Source organism: Rattus rattus, chromosome 3, assembly GCF_011064425.1.
Source record: "Rattus rattus isolate New Zealand chromosome 3, Rrattus_CSIRO_v1, whole genome shotgun sequence".
In the NCBI taxonomy this organism is placed as follows: Eukaryota; Metazoa; Chordata; class Mammalia; order Rodentia; family Muridae; genus Rattus; species Rattus rattus.
In genome coordinates, this window is record NC_046156.1 from 168,282,347 (window position 1) to 168,298,761 (window position 16,415).

Consider the following 16,415-nt stretch of genomic DNA (forward strand, 5'->3'; position numbering starts at 1 on the left):
GTGGCTCACAACCATCTGTAATGGGATCCAATGCCCTCTTCTGCTGTATCTGAAGACAGCTACAGTGTACCCACATACATGAAATAAATTTTTTTAAAAAGTTCTGTAAATAGACATTTCTATGAATAAATTATTCTATGTGCAAAATGAAATTAAATGATGTGTTTGGAAGTCGTAAGGCTTTCAGGTCAAACTAATTCTTCATGTCAGTAGACTTCATAGAGTTTTAGCTATGTTTTTGTTTTGATTTTTTATTGTTGGAGGGGTTATTAAGACTCCAATGGACTCTGATGTGATTCATCATTTTTTAACCTGGATTGGATAAAAGTATTAGTTATCCAGGTATACAGTACACACCTGTAATCTCAATACCCAAGCTAATGAAGGAAGATTCCTAGGGCAGCCTAGGTTACTAAGTCTTATCTCAAAAAAAGAGAACAAAAATTCCATTTCCTTTACAGAAATCCTAGTGTTTGAGGTAATACACACACACACACACACACACACACTGTTGAATAAAGCCCAGTTAGTAAAATATAAATTTGCACATTCCAAACAGGAAGATACCTAATACACCCTTCATTTGTATCCCCGTGTCAGTAAGGGGACCCATATACAAATAGTATGGCCCTTCACCCCTGAGCCATGTCAGCCCCTGAATCCTGAGTTTTGAAATAATAGTTGAAGTCTCTCAGAAGTTCTGTGAAGAGATGATTTTTAAGACTAGAGATCTTTATTCAAAAAGATAGGTGTACTCCCATAAGGAAAGAAGTGAATAGGGGTTTAAATAGTCACTCATAATTTAGAACTTTTAAAATTACTTAACAAAATACGCATCTATTGGTAACATTTGTAAATTTTTTATTATTTTAGTGTTTTGCATGTGCGTATGTGTACCACATACCTTTAGTGCCCATGGAAGCCAGAGATCTGTCCAAGCCCCTGGACTTGGTGGACTCGGAGCTGTAGAGACAGTTGCGAGCTTCCGTGTGGGTTCTCAGAATTAAACCTGGGTTCTATGGAAGAGTAGCTAGTACTTTTGACTTCCAAGCAATCCTTTCAACTCCCTAATATTTAATTATTTAAAGATTTTTACATACAATGTATTTCGTATATAACTCCTCCAAGATCGCCCCTACCTACTCCATGGTCTCTCTCTCCAAAAAAGAGTAAAAATACCAAAAGTCACACACACACACAAAAAGAGTATTTGTGTAGACCAACTGCCCCTTTGATGGTACTTGCCACTAGAGTAGTTGACATGCCCAGTGACAGTCCACTGGAGAAAACTCATTGTCCCTCTCCCAGAAAATGCCAATTATAGATAGCTTTTGGGAACAGGTAGGGCTTTGCTTCAACTTTCTCTTCTCAGTGCTGGAATTTTGTCTGCTTTTAACCTTTGTGGGTCTTGTGTGTGCTATCGGTCTCTGTAGTTTACATGTGCATCAGTTTTCTTTCTTTGGAGTCATCCACCACTCTTCCACTCTTTCCACCTCTTCCACATCGATTCGTAAGTCTTGAGGGAAAGGGATTGATGGAGACATTCCATTGAGGGCAAAGTGCACCAAAGTAACTCTGCGCACTGCTCAGTTATGAGTTTCTGTATTAATTACTACTCACTGCATGAAGAAGCTTCACTAATGAGGGACAATGCTCTGATCTATGAGTACAGCAATGTGTCATTAGGCGTCATCTTATCGCTCTGTTCCCTTAGCAGAATTTTAGTAGGCTTTCCCCTAGGCCTATGACCAATTTAGGCCCAGGTATTTTGCCACTTGAGCAGTGCCTGGCATGTCTTCTATCTCAAAGGTAACTGATTCCTCCCATAATACATGTGCCACTATTGGAACGGTATGTCTTGTAAGCTGGTCTTTGTTGTAGATTGTAGGGTTTGTAGCTGGGTGATGCTAATGACCACTTTCCTTCTCCAATATGCAAAGTACCTTCTAGCACTATGAACAATAGTCAGTAGGGATGAAGCTTCTGGCTGGGCACCAGTGCAGGCCGATTCTGCTTCTGCCTCCAGTGAATTCAGGCACTGTAGCTCACCTGCCTGGAATGAAAGCAACAAGGTTTGTCCAGGCCAGGTAGGTTTGCAGGAACTCGGTTGTCTTGAATGCCAGGGAGAAAGAAACCTTTTCTGAGACAGTTTTCAGTGTCACGGCTTCTTTATTAGGGGTGATAAGGGCTATATTAACCTTGGGGGATGTGTACAGGGTTGGGGGGTGAATGTAATTCTTAGCTGGCGCTGAGGGGCTGGGAATGCTTCATTTGCATGAAGAGGAATTCCAGGTGCTTGCTGAACATGTCCTTGTAGGGAGAGAGGAAGTTAAACCTGTAATTTGGTCACAATGGTGGTGGAGGAGGGAGATACAGGCCCTGAACAGGGAGAGAACAATGCTTACTCCTGCCAGTCTCCAGATGAGTTTTAGGAGGGTGGACATGTCTCAGCTTCACTGTTTTTCCAGGCCTGTTCCCCAAGTCACATGCTCCACACACCGGCTTATTTCTCTGATGACATAAGGAAGTCGTGTCTTCGGCAGCAGGGCCTTACCTGATCAATAGCCAATAGCCTTGGCAACAGCCGGAGGTGTTTGGAGGACTGTCTACGGAACCCCTTTGTCCAGCCCACTAGCGTTCTTAATCTTGTACTTACATAGTCATAGCTGGTTGGGTCTTTTGCGACCTGACTTCTAATGATAAGAAATACCTGATGAGACTCATGTTCCCAACGGGCGAGCATAACCTACAAATATGCACAGCTTGGTTTCTTGGGTTTTTTTCCGCCTAAAATTTTAAAATCAAGCCTTCGACATGATTTTCCAAGGACAATGTCTATGATGTTTAGAGCCCTAAACTTATCCTGCTTTGGATGAGCTTTGCTGACCGTTGACGCAATGACTCTTCTTCCCATCTCTGGCTCTTAGCGTCCACTTAGAAGCACAGCTGCAGCCTGGCTCTGCCTCTCTACTCCTCCCTGAGCCAAAAGAGTGAAAGAAAATCGGCATCTTTTCTTCTAGAAGGATTTGTTCTGCTCTCTTCATCCACTGAGGCAGAGTTTTGAAAGTAACCCCCCCTCCCCCAAAAAAAGCTCACAGTTGTGCCAGGGGATGACCAACTCCACCTCAAGGAAGCTGTAATTCAGAGCTGCAATCCTGTCCCTTGTCAACGGCTGTAATGGTGATGGTGATACAGTTATTTAGAAAATTAACAGAACGGTGATGTCGTTTGGGCCTCCTCAAATCGCAATATAACACTTGCTTTGTTGGGGGGGGGATAAAATTCTGACAGAAAAGGAAATTCTCTCAATATAAAAATTTTAGGTGCTACATAACAGAGCATTTTAAGCTTTTTATGGTTTGCTTGCTTTTGAGGATTAATAGACTAGTAATTTGACTTTTATCTGGTATCACGCTGAGACAGGCCACACAGCGCCTTAGAAAGATTCCCAGATAAATAGCATGTAGTCATAAGGTGTCAGCAAATAGGATGTTATAATTCAAAGCAAGATACCCACAAATTAAACTATATTGTAACCTACACAGATAGAACTTCATGAGGTAATTAAATAACACAAGTGAAGATATGACTATAGAAAGATATGATATGCTAATATAAATGCTATTCACGTAGCCACACATTAGCATGTGTCTGTAATCCCAAGTGTTGAAAAGTAGAGACAAGCAAAAACACCATGTATTTGAAGTTGATATATATACATACATTATATATTATACATTATATATGTATATACATTATATATTGTATATATATAATGTATGTATATATATCAAGCTCTGGAGGCTAGCCAGAACTACATAACAAGACTCTGCATCAAACACTAAAGAGGTAGCTGATACTGAGGGGCAAAGACAAACATCGCCCACCACAAGGGCTCTATTCATTGCTCTAGCTCTGATCTGCTGTTCCAGGGATCTCAGGCAGGTGTTTGCGTCACTCCTGAGAAAGTCTAAACAGCCACAACAGTTCCCCTCTACAAGTGGCCAGAAGACGTCCCAGACCAGTGTTGCCTCCCAGACATGGACAGCAACCAGTTTGTTGGTGCGGCTAGATCGGAGGCTATCAATCGGAAATGGTGTCTGGCCCTTGATCACTGGCTTCCAGGAAGCCTTTTCTCAAGTAGCAGTTCTTCTCCTGTGCCATCCTGAGCTTGGTACTGTCCACGGCCATCGGGCTCTTGTGTTTGACCGTTGCCTCCGTCATCTTCTTTGGCATCCATGTGAGGTCCCATAAAGCTCTTGCTGCTCTCTCCATCCCACTCTAGACCTTAACTATGTTGCCCAGGTATTGGGATTACAGGTGTGAGTCACCACATACGCCTTAGGACATTTTCATTTTGTGTAACTAGTGAAACTGATTTTGAATGTCTGAATGTAAAAGTGAACAAGGATGTAAGGAAAACCAGGAAAATATTCAAAAATAAACATAACAAATGGATTGTATACTGGGTGTGTAATCATGTTTGTTAAAACAAGACAGTTCAGGGCTGGAGCGATAGCTCAGCGGTTAAGAGCACTGGCTGCTCTTCCAGAGGTCCTAAGTTCAATTCCCAGCAACCACATGGTGGCTCACAACCATCTATAGGGAGATCTGATGCCTTCTTCAGGCAGGCGGATGTATATGCAACAGAATGCTCACACATTAAATAAACAAAATTAAAAAAAAAAAACAAAAACAAAAACAAAAAACCCCACAAGATAGTACAAATCATCAAACACGATCAGAATAAGATACAGAAATAATCCTTTATTGTTTACATAAAGTGCATCTAGTTTAGCAGAAAAATAGCTCTTGCACTCAATAAAAATTTTCATCAACTCCAAAATAGTCTCTGCTCAGCAGACTCCGCTCCAAAGCAAGGATTCTGGACTTTGGCTGTTTTGATTTTCAGCTACCATCTTGAACATGTAGCTTCCAAGATTTTCCCTGGGTATACCTCACATTCCACCTCACAAGAAGGCTGAAGATGGGCAGAGAGAACCTTTACAAGGCTTGTATTATGCTCCTGGACCATCAGTTCCCAACTATGAGGAAAGATGTTGTGGTGGGTACATGCCTATAGTGTTAAGAATACTCAGGAAGTTGAAGCAAAGGATCCTTGAGTTCATTGGCCATCCTGGGCTACATAGAAGGACCCTGTCTCAAAAAAAAAAAAAAAAAAAGTGAAAGGCTGGGGCTGGCAGGCTAGCTCAGCTGTCATGAGCACTGGTTGTTCTTCCTGAAGACTTGAGTTTGATTCCCAGCATCCACATGGTGGTCCGCAGCCATCCGTAACTCAAGTTCATGGGATCGATATCTTGGCCTCTGCAGGCACCAGACACACACGTGGTATACATACACGCAGGCAAAATATCCATACATATAAGAGATTTAAAAAAAAAAAAAAAAGAGGACATGCTTATGAATCGGAAGAATTAGCATTATGGAAATGGCTAGTCTTCAAAAAAAACAATCTACAGATTAAATGCCATCCCATCAAAATTCCAGTGTCATTCTTCACAGAAGGAGGGGGTAAAAATCTTAAAAATTAAATCAGAAAGCCAGGAAGAAGGACCAGCTGCTTAAAGGCTTTCTACTAAGCCTGACAAATTGCGTTTGATCCTGACAGAAAAAGAACAATACCACAAGAATCACTATATCTGTGTCCACGTGACACTCCTGAGCCATAGTAGCAAATACAGTAGCAAATACTATGGCACAGAGCAGATCAGCAGATCGGTGGGCTAGGAGAAAGGATACAGATATCAACCTGCACAGGTACAGCCACCTAAGTTTTGACACAGATGCCAGAAATATACTGAAAGAAAAACCACCTCTTCAACAAACGGTGCTGGCAAAACTGGATAGTCACACGGAGAATGAAAGTAGATCACATCGCCAAAAAGAACCAGCCCCAAATGGAACAAAAACCTCAACAGAACACATGAAACCATTAGAGAATTAACTATAGAAAGCACTTCGAGATTTGGGCATGGGCTAGGACTCACTTAAACAGGGCTCCCGTCAGGCAGGAAAGAGTCCTAACATTTGACAAGTGGCATTTCATGAAACCAGAAAGCTAAAGGGCAGAGGAAACAGCTGAGTGAAGAGATGGCTTATGGCACGGGAGGAGAGCTATGTTAAAAGTGCACCTGACAGGATTTATAGCTAGAATACACAAGAACTCAGCACACTAACGAGAAACCCAGCAACCTAATTAATAAGTGGGGGTCATGGACAAACGGTTCTCAAAAGATAAGTACAAATGACCAATTTATGTATGAAAGGCATGTTTAACGTCACGGATGTCAGAAGGATGAAAGTTCGCTACCTTTTTTTTTTTTTTTTTTTTTTTTTTTCATTTTCTGGTAAGGCGTGGATCACACAGTATCCCATTTTCAGTTCAAGAGCACAGACGGAGAAAACTACGGAATGTTATACCTGAGAGGAGACCTAGAAACTGTCTCCTCCACTCCCTCCTTTCCAGATGAAAAGACTGAGATCCAAGGAAGACCAGGACTTGCTCAAGGCCAAAGTCATTCGATAACAGATCTGACATTAACACCCGAGTCTCCAGAAACCCTCTCCAGAGCTATGTGATGATGTCTGGTCTGTTTAAAAGCAATCTCCCAAGCTGAGTGTGGGGCGGCCTGCCTGCAGTCAGTGCTGAGGAGGAGGGTGCATGAGTCTGAGGCTTCCTGAGCTACAGAGCAAGACCCCGTCTCATGGTAACAGAGGAGGAGAGGGAGAGAGGGAAGGGGAAGGCAAAAAGACCTTTCCTTCTGCTGGCAGCACTGTGTTGGAAACAAATTGTCCCAGTGCCCCCCAAACCCAGGAACACCCCATCTCACCTCAGTCAGAATGTCAGTCATTAAGACAGAAGTCTCCTGGCGCACGCCTGTGAGCCTGGATCTTGGGAGGCAAAGGCAGGAGTTCGTAACCAGCCTCAGTTACATAGCAGGTTTGAATCCACCCTCGGCTTCTGATGCCTTATACCAAAGTGGAAGAAAAAGAGCATCAGACATCAACCTGATGGATGTAAAAGTGGACACAAAAGTGTAATTCTCTCCGTAGCAGTCTAGGAAGATAAAGAGGCTCCACACTATCATGTCAACATCACAGACAGTGTCAAATCAAAGAGGAAACCTCAGACTGGCAAAGAGGCCACTCGCTGCAAATGTGATAGATTCTAAACCTTGGCTCTATGTTCAAAAGAGGTGGCAAACACAGGCACGGACCATGGAATTCCTCATAGGTAACCTTAAAAGATGAAAGGGCTGGGGTTGGGGATTTAGCTCAGTGGTAGAGCGCTTGCCTTGCAAGCGCAAGGCCCTGGGTTCAGTCCTCAGCTCTGGAAGAAAAAAAAAAAAAAAAAAAAAAAAAGAACTCAAAAAAAAAGATGAAAGGGCTGACTCGGAGCTGAGAACCTGGGTTCCTGCTCTGTCACTTGGAAGGTGGAGACAGGATCAGAGAGCTCCTCAGTAAAGTTCTTGCCTTGCAGAGTGAGGACCTGTGTTCTCAGAACCTCATGGGAAACACAGGCATGGTGACAGCTTGTAATCCTAGGGCTGGAGAGTGAGAGAGAGAGAGGCAGAGAGCCTGCAAGCCTACGTGGCAGGTTCCAGACCTGCGAAAGGTGAATGGCACCTGAGGGACAATGATGGAAGTCCTCTAGTTTCCTCATACACACATACACACACACACACACACACACACACACACACACACACACACAAAGGGTTAGAAATATAACTCAGTGGTAGAGCACTTGTAAGGTACAGGGCTCAGTCCCCCATAATGCAAAATATATAATACATAATACATACAAACATACATAATACATACATACATACATACATACATACATACATACATACATACATACATACAGCCAGCTAGGGAGATGATTCAATTTGTAAAGCCCTTGCCACACAGATAATGGGAATCCAAACTTGGAGCCCCATAATTCACATAAATAACAGATGGGTGTGGCAGCCCATCTGCGGTTCCTAACCACAGGAAGTAAGGGTCTGGAATCCCCAAGGGAATAGATTGCCCAAATGGCAAGCTCTGGTTTCCATGAGAGACCCTGTCCTGTAGCTTCATGCTTGATATCAGAGGGCTTGGATGGCTCTGCCTTTCCAGCTTTGCTGCCTGCAACACAGTTCTCGTTCAGGCTAGTTCCATTCCTTGTATGTGGCTCTCACAGGCAGATATCCCACAGCTCTGGCACCTCTACATCTCGGGATCCCCAGTGCAATTCAGACTTCACTTTCACAGCGTCACTCGATGGCCTTTCAAGACCTCCATGTAGGAATTTCCCTGCCACGCACCTGTCCTTAACCTCATAGGAAGATGATCAACTCCTTTCCTCACACAGCCATCATGAATCTAAAGCCAGAACCACATGGACACAACTGCCAAGTTTGACTACCTGCTGTGGATAGATCCCTTTCGGAATGGTATTTAGTCTATACTATTGTGTGTTACAAGTATATGATTTGACTTTGATTTTATGGGGCGTGGGGGATACAATTAGGAGATTGCCTTAAGTCAGAAGAAACTTTTAAACTAATGTGACTGTGAGAGACTATAGGAACTTTTGAAGTTGAACCAATATCTTTTACATTATGATATGGTCGTGAGCCTATGGTAGCCAGGGAGTAGAATGTGATGGTTTGAATGAGAATGGCCCCCATAGGTTCATATATTTGAATACTGGCCCCCAGTTGGTGGAACTGTTTAGGGAGGACTGGGAGGTGTGGCCTTGGAGGAAGTATGTCACTGGGATCGGATGTTGAGGTTTCAAAGACTTCTGCAATTCCCAGTGTTTGCTCACACTCCCTACAACCCCCAGCTTCATGGTTGTGGATCAGGATGTGAGCGCTCAGCTATTTCTTTAGTCTGCCATCACAGGCTCTAACCCTCTGAAACCATTAGCCAAATTAAGTGTTTTCCTTTAGAAGTTGCCTTGATAATGGAGTTTTATCACAGAAATACCTACCTCAGCATATAATGTGGAGAATGATTGAGGAAGACACACACATACTCACGAACACTCACACACACAAACTCACACACACTCACACTTACTCACTCACTCATACTCACTCACATACACATAAACACACACTCACATACATACATATGCACAAACTTACACACAAAAAAATACTCATACACATACACACACTCATACACATACACACACACAAACTTACACACACGTATACATACTCTCACACACACACACACATTTCCACATGCATACAACATACACAAACCATAATCACAGATAATATGTTTTTAAAAAGTAGTAGCCACAGCATAATAACACCAGAACTCAAGGTATAATCTAATAACTGCTGTTCGTTCAAATGTGTTCTAAGGAGCTTCTGGTAGCGGCATCTCAGAGCTATGGCTCATCAGCCAGCAGTGGGTGCAGCTCAACCCACTGGCTGTGCTGGCCGTATCATCTGGAGTCCTTTTTAGGACCGCTCCTCAGATGAAGTTAGGTTTCCGGACTTAAACCATGGAATATCACTTCAGGACAAGTCAGGGCAAAGCAAAGCTGTGGTTCATTAACAAAACTGCAGTTTATTTCTTACCTGCCTCCCCTTCTCGTTTGGCCTTGTCTCATGCAGCACAAACTGTCCTTGAACTCCTGCCTCGTCTCCTCAGGATGGGACTTAAGACTACACAGCACCGCCACACTCAGCTCTGAGGAGACTGAGGCAGGAAGACTGCCCAGGGTGGCAAAGGCCATGGTAACTACATAGCAAGCATCTGGCCAGACTGGACTACATAGTGAGACCTTGCCTTAAAAAACAGGAAGGAAAGAAGAGAGGGAGGAAGGAAGGAAAGAAGGTTTAGATTTAAGCAGGGGCATTAAGAAAGCAGACGACAAACCACACCAGGAAAGGACATTAGAACACACCCTAACGTGGGCTTTGGTTCTTCAAGGGAACATAGCATTCTTAAGGATAGCTATATATACAGGTTTTGGTGACTATCCAAGTTGCATGGTTCAAAGCCTTTAAAAGATTAAGTAAGAACATTCTGTTATATTTATTTATATCCAAGGAGCTTGTCTTTAATGAGTCATGGGCTCATGGTAGTTCTTAGATATTCAGTCCAGGATAACAGTCTGATCAGATAAGATAGTCACAAAAGCACCCTGATAAGGTAAAACCAACCACGATATCTGTGATGTTCCAGAAAGGCAGAGGAACACTAAGGAAAACCCCAGGACTTCATCCTGTTGGTTTTCCTTGGATGTTTTATTAGCATACACTGGGGACATCCAAAGAAAAAAGGACGTTGTGTTTTATAAATGCTAACAGAGGAGGACCCTGCTGGTCATCCACCGTGTGAAGGGCACCCAGGAGCAAGCCACTCGACTCTAGGGGATGTGAACAGGAAACGTGAGTATGTGGGAAAGCAATGTTTGTCTGGGATTCAGGAGACCCTGGGTTTGCTCTCCAGCACCAATAAGCAAATGTCTAGTGAATGTGGTATAGCCACACTGCCCTGGCTGGCCGATGACGGGACAAAGCGAGTCTTCGCCTGCCGCCAGTGAAGAATCAAGACTCAACAGAGACCTGCTTTATCCCTCTCTTTCTGTAACCCTTTTAGGAGTTACCTTTTGTTTTTTAAGTAATTGTGAGTTTAATTCTGACTAATGAGTAAATAAAACTGTGTCCCTAGTAAACAAGACCCTCTATGTAACATGAAAGATAGAGGCAGGAGAGTCACCTCTGTCTACACCATGCATCTCAGCCACCGAGGACCAAATCTCAAAACAAAACAAAAATTACACGTTTTCTATCTTAGCAAGCAGTATTTGGTCTCATGCCCACTTTGTTGTTGTTGTGGTGGTGGTGGTGGTGGTGATGGTCGTAGGCTTTTTGTTGTTGTTGTTGTTGTTTGTTTTGGGTTTTGTTTCTTGTGGGGGTTTGGGTTGATTTGTTTGTTGTTTTTTGATTTGGGTTTTTGTTGTTGTTGTTGGTTTGGTTTGGTTCGGTTCAGTTTGGTTTTTCAAGATAACATTGCTTTGTGTAGTCCTGGCTATCCTGGGACTCTGAAGACCAGGCTGACTTTGAACTCAGAGATCCACCTGCCTCTGCCTCCTGAGTGCTGGGATCAAAGGCGTGCACTGCCACTGACCCGCAATCATTGTTTTTCTATTTAGTGAGTGTTTCCGTTTAGATCAATCATGTGTATTTGGGGGTATTTGGGGGAATTCTAAACACTTAGTAAACACTTTTAGACACTGACAGAGACGTATCTTTTTCTGCCCATTAGTCCTAAGTTACAAACAAGGGCAAAGAAAGTCAGACTTACTGGCTACCATTTGATTAAAATACAAGTAGCATATCTTCTCCCAGAAGATGTCACATGGCTGAGGAGGCTGGGGTTGCAGGTAGAGAACTGAGATGGGAGTGCATCCTGGCTCACTGTGATGGGCCCAGTGTAACCAGAGGGTCCTTGTAAATGGATGAGGACACAGTGTTAGAACAATGCACCCTGAGGAAGATCCCAGTCCCCACCACTGCCCTGAAAACATGAGGGGGCCACCAGACAATACAGGCTACCTCTACAGGTGCAAAAATCAAAGAACATTCTCTGGGCTTTTAGAAGGAATGCGGGTCCTGCTGATACTTTAATTTTAGCCCGCTGAGATCTATTTCAAATGCATGATTCAAATGCAGGATTATGAAACCGCCCGTGTTGTCTTTAAGCTACCAAGCCTGCGATAATTTATTGCAGCAATGTGGAGGCTCAGCAAATGACCTGCAAAGCACAGCATTTCAGCACGCTGAGTGCTTTGAACGAAGGGAAATTGGAAAGCCTAAGAAGCTGCCAGAGAATGAAGGCCCCTGGGATGTTGTTTTCTTCCCTGATGGTGCAGGGAGAAGCTTTGCTCTGCAGTTCCCTTATCTAGCGATACCCAGGTCCAACAACAACAAAAAAGCCACACAGTTACCTTCAATCCTCTTACTGAAATTTCATTAACCAAAGAAGATTAAATTCATCAGAGGAAGAGACTGAAAAAAAAAAAAAATCAAATACCACACGTGGAGCCCAGTGAACTTTGACCCAAGCTGCTGTCTGTTTTGTGGGCCATTCAATTCTCCTTTTTAAAAATGCGCTACCCACTCTGGATGGTCTAGCGCCCTCTACCGCCTTCCCTCAATTCTCTTCTCCCCCAGAAAGCCAGCTACATCGATGTATGGATCTTACGGAGTTGTTAGGCACTCACCTTCCTGCAAAGCCCTGGCGCCTGTAAGTACACACACCTTTTTCTTTAATCTGTTGCTACTTTTTCAGCCAATGAGAAGACTCAGACCCTAGAGAAGTGGGAGAGAGTCCCTCTGCCTTTAAGCAGCCATCGCAAACTAACCCAGTATCTTCGTCATTCGTTGTGTAATTGAGGAGTTTGGACACGAGATGGCAGTAGGCTACCAGAATCATGCTATGTTGTAAGAGGGGATTGGGCATGAGGAAAAGAGGTTCCTAATGAAAATTTGACTCTTCCTCCAATTCACCCTTCAGATCTCTTCAGTGCTGTTGGTCACTCTCTAACTCGGTCTAGATGAACTTTCCTTTTTATTTTATTTTATTTTATTTTATTTTATTTTTTAGGAAATAAGCCTCTTCAGGGCTAATGGATTGAACCTAGGGCTTTGCACATGCTAAGAAAGGGCTCTACCACTAAGCCACATCCCTAATTTTTGAGGCAGGGTTTCTATGTAACCCATTTAGCCATTGATCTCTGGGATGCTAAAACCCAGAATTATCATCCTTCGGTCTCTACTTCCCCAATAGCTGGGCTTACTGACCTGAACACCAATTCCATCTTGAATTCACTGTGAAGCTCCAGTTGCCTCCAACTTGAGATCCCCCAGTCTCCACCTCCTGAGGGCTGGACTTATAGGTTTGCACCACTTGACACATCACTCATCCTGAAGCACTTTAGAGCAGATTTGGGGGCGGGGTATTGCTTTATATCCAATGATGAATTGTGGGTGACTGAAGTCACACGAATATGTGTCACAGCAGTAGAACGTTCTGTTTCTAGTGCCTTGAGCCCTGATGGCAGCCCATAGCAGATGCCCAATGAATAACTGAGTAAAAGAACATCTTGTGCCTGGTGTGCATGTATAAAGTATTGGTCAGTTCTCTTTTCACACTAACCTGGGCAATCTGGAACGTGAAGTGAAATCCTTTTTCCAGGATTTTCAAACGTAGCACTCACTATTCACGGAGTGCTTGTTTGTTGAAATGGGCTTGCGGTGCCATCTTGGTGCTAGAAACAAAGCAGCCATTTCTTGCTCTGCAGAGCCCTCTGTGCCCTCCGCTCAGGTGTATCCGATTGTAGTGCAGCAGCCTTCAAGGTTTCTAGTCACCTCATCTCATGTGAGAGTCATTTGCAGGGATCATGTGGTCAGCAGGATCAACAGTGGCCCAGAAGTCAAACACCTGGGGACATAAGGACTCTGCACTGTTCACTGTCACCTGTGCATACTTTGGTACGCATACTAGCTGCTTCCTGGGGGTGAGAGGTACAGGTACCTCTGACCCTCTCCTATCACCTGGCAAGCCCTCTATGTTAAAGGAGAAAGCATCCTCTTGGGAGACCCTTAGCAAATGGAGCAGTGGGAAAACCTCTTTTTTCTATTTTTCATAGGTCTAAACTGGAACTCTCTATAATAAAAGAAAGATGAACAGGAGAGAACCAGACACGCTTATTAACATAAATTCCTCATACCTCAAGTATATGTGGAAGAAAACAAGTCTCTAGAGTAGATCTTTTTTTAAACAAATTTTAAAAAAAGCATTTAAACATCAGGCCTAAACATTATCAGACTTTGAGACAAAGGCTCGTTTACAGGATGACCCAGTTAAGACGGCATGGCCTGGAAAAGCATCCTAGGGTAGATGAAGTTGTTATGTGAGTTTAGGTCCTTCTTTTCCTCACTGTGAGGGGTCAAGCCCAGGCCTTACATATGCTGGGTGAGCCCTTCCCCGTGCTCATCCCCCAACCCCACTACCCTCTACTCCAAGCCCCCATCCTCCTTTCTTCCAGGTACACAGAAGACACCTTACAAATGATATTTCTTTTAGAAACGTAAATTTCTCTTACATATGGGTCGATCTTTGTGTTAAGGAAGGCAAACCTAAGTTAACCTTCTAGCTTCTCTGCCTTTCGGTGACTTAAAAGTCCCTAAGTGGCTCAGCAGTTAAGAGCACTGGCTGTTCTTCCAGAGGTCCTGAGTTCAAATCCCAGCAACCACGTGGTGGCTCACAACCATCTGTAATGGAATCTGATGCCCTCTTCTGGTGTGTCTCAAGACAGCTATAGTGTACTCATATAAATAAATAGTTTTAAAAATAAAGTCCCTAAGTCTGGAGCTCAATAGGGCAGCACATGGCTAGTCTCCCACCAACTTTATTGTAAGTGAAGCTAACAGGTACCCAACTTGGTTTCCAGGACTTGAGTACTGTTGTTACTAGGGACCCTGACTTCCCTTGGGCCTGCAGACTCTGAAGGGTTACCAGAACAAGGTGAGCCTTGGCATCACTGTCTTCATATGATGTCTGTCACCTTCACTGCTGTTGTCTTTCATGAGAATCTCTTTAGTTCTGCACACAAAGGTGGATGATTTGATACATGTTTTGTTCAGAACTATAAAGCATAATCAGCATAGACTTGCCTAGTCTCTCCCTCACCAGGTTTCCTTAAAGGCTTAAGAAACCTATCAGGCTCCTTCTCCAAAAACCAGCCACGTGACTATATTATATCCTGAGTCTCCAGATCCCCTATAAACTCTGATTCTTTCGCCTTCTCCCTTCTCGTATTGTTTTATAGCTAACTTGTGTAAAGTGATACAAGATTATAACTTCCCAACGATTGCGGTGGTGTATGACTGAAATCCCAACACTTGGGAGGGGGAGACAGAAGATTAAGAAGGCGTTCAAGGCCATCCATGTTCAGCTACATATTGAGTTCAAGGCTAGCCTAGGACAGAGGAGTCCCTGTCCCAAGAAACTGAAAAAGAAAATTCAATCTCCGATAGAGAAGGCATGTGTTATCCTTTTATGTATTTGCAAGACTCAGCCAATAATACAAGCAACGTAAACACTTCTGGAAAGAGGGAAAGGAAGGAGGATTAAGGGTTCTGATTGATACCAGATATGCTGATCACTTCAAAGTGATAGCAGCCAAGGCTTTCTCTGAAGTTCCCGTAACTAAGTGACGTTCTTCCAGGAGGGATGCACTTATCATGAGCCCCCTCCCTGTGACGTCCTTTGCTGAAGAAAAGTGTCACAGGAAAGGTGACATACATTCTATTACATGAATATCCTTGTTTTTATGTTGCATTGTGTTGTTGCTATTGCTGCTGTGTTTGAGATGAGGTAATGTGTGGCCTAGGCCCGTCTCAAATTTGCAATATAGTCAAGGCTAGTCTTGGATTTTGGGCAGGTCTGCTTCAGTCTCCTAACTGCTAGGGTGACAGGTGAGGGTCACCTGCTTACCTACTACTCAGGAGACTGTGGTGGCTGCCTTAAAGAAAGTCAGATCACTCTTTTTTGAAGGAAACAAAAAAGTAAAACCACATTGCTTTTGGACCTCCTCCCAGGTTTTATTCCAAGGGTTTGCAGACAGAACCCGTATGGCAGCCTGTCTGCTAGATAGATGTATGTGCCTTGCCTCACTATTAGAGCACGGGGATTTCTCTGGAAGTCCCAGAACCCCTGTTCTTTGCTGGTACCGTTTCCTCCGAGAAACCCCTCCTTTTTTTTTCTGCAGTGCAAAGCATGATTTAAGCTCCAATCACCTGGCCTTTGGGGTTTCATATTTTGTGTGACTCTGGTGTGTGAGCACGTAAACACGTTCGTATGCCTGTTCGTACCCACAGACTCTATTCTCAAAGCTTTAGAGAGCAGAATGCAAGGTCTTGTCATTCCTGCAGAAGGGCGGGGCTCTCTTATCATTGGTCTCCTACGTCAGATGTGAGAATAACTATTGCTGAGGTCTTCATACCTAAATATGCATGCTTGTATATGTTTAACCCAGAAAGAGAAAGAAAGAAAGAAAAAGAAACGAGGTTACTTTTTTTTTTCCGGTAGAATTTCTGTCTGCAAACTCTTGGAATAAAAACTATGAGATCCAAAAGCAATGCGTTTTTACTTTCTAAAAGATAAGGAAGGGATTTGAAGGCAACTTGTAATTTTTTCCTTCAAAAGAGAGTGATTTGCCACTCTTTAATTTGATAAAATTCTTTATGCTTCAAACACAGACTCGGGCTTTAAATATTAACATACTTCAGAAAGTGGGAATGAAATCATCAGGCTTTCATGAATTAATTATCACAGTTTTAAAACTCTAATTTTACAAAAGTATATCAAAA